Below are 820 nucleotides of genomic sequence, written 5' to 3'. Positions count from 1 at the left end.
ATCTTCTGCTAGTCGAGTTCTGATTATTCAGCCATCAAGACTAGGTCAAAAGGATACTGTACGCAAGTTTGGGTGTTCTTGTGCATCTCCCCTCACTTCATATTAGCTGGATGCTTCACTCTCAGCTCTAGCCCTCTGTGGCTATGTCCTTGTCCATGGGCTCAAGTATCCTCAGGTCTCACCACACTTTGGACCAGCCAGCCCCTCTTCTCTCTCATCTCCAGGTCAACAGGATTCAATGGACTGTGGTTGAACTCAGCCTGTTTCTTCATTGATGCCTTTCAGCCTCTTCCACTCACCAGTAGACCAATGTGGTCGCCAGCAAGCTTAGATGTCTGTTCATGTGTTCTCTTTGAGTTTCAATCTTAGAGGCGAGTTTGTCCTGAAGGCACTTGATTACTATCCTTGATGTCTTCCTGGCCAACAGCTTGCTTATTCTTGTAGTAGCCAGTCATGCTGACATTTTTGTTTTGGGTTTTTCCTGATCTTTCTTTGAAGATGTGTCTTTTGTCACTGTAGCTGTTCCAGTCTGCTTGTTCTTTCTAATGGGAATGTCCCACCTCATAAGGTTCTGGATGGGACTCAGGATTCCACGTAAGGTCCTATACTTTGTAAGGCTTTGCAAGAGGCCTATTTCGTAGGACAAGTTGTAGAACCCCTTTTAGGTGTTCCAATCAGTTATAGGCTGAAGACGGACTTAGAAGTTTTCTGTAATCATGTTTCCCAGCATTCCTTTCTATCCCACTCAAGTGTCTATTTTACAATAGTAGGCAAGGGAAACTAATATTCATAAGGCAGTCAAGGATTTTAATATTATTTA

This window comes from Chrysochloris asiatica, unplaced genomic scaffold (assembly GCF_000296735.1).
Source record: "Chrysochloris asiatica unplaced genomic scaffold, ChrAsi1.0 scaffold00053, whole genome shotgun sequence".
NCBI lineage: Eukaryota > Metazoa > Chordata > Mammalia > Afrosoricida > Chrysochloridae > Chrysochloris > Chrysochloris asiatica.
The sequence above is the reverse complement of the archived record's forward strand: the minus strand, read 5'-3'. Positions refer to the sequence as shown.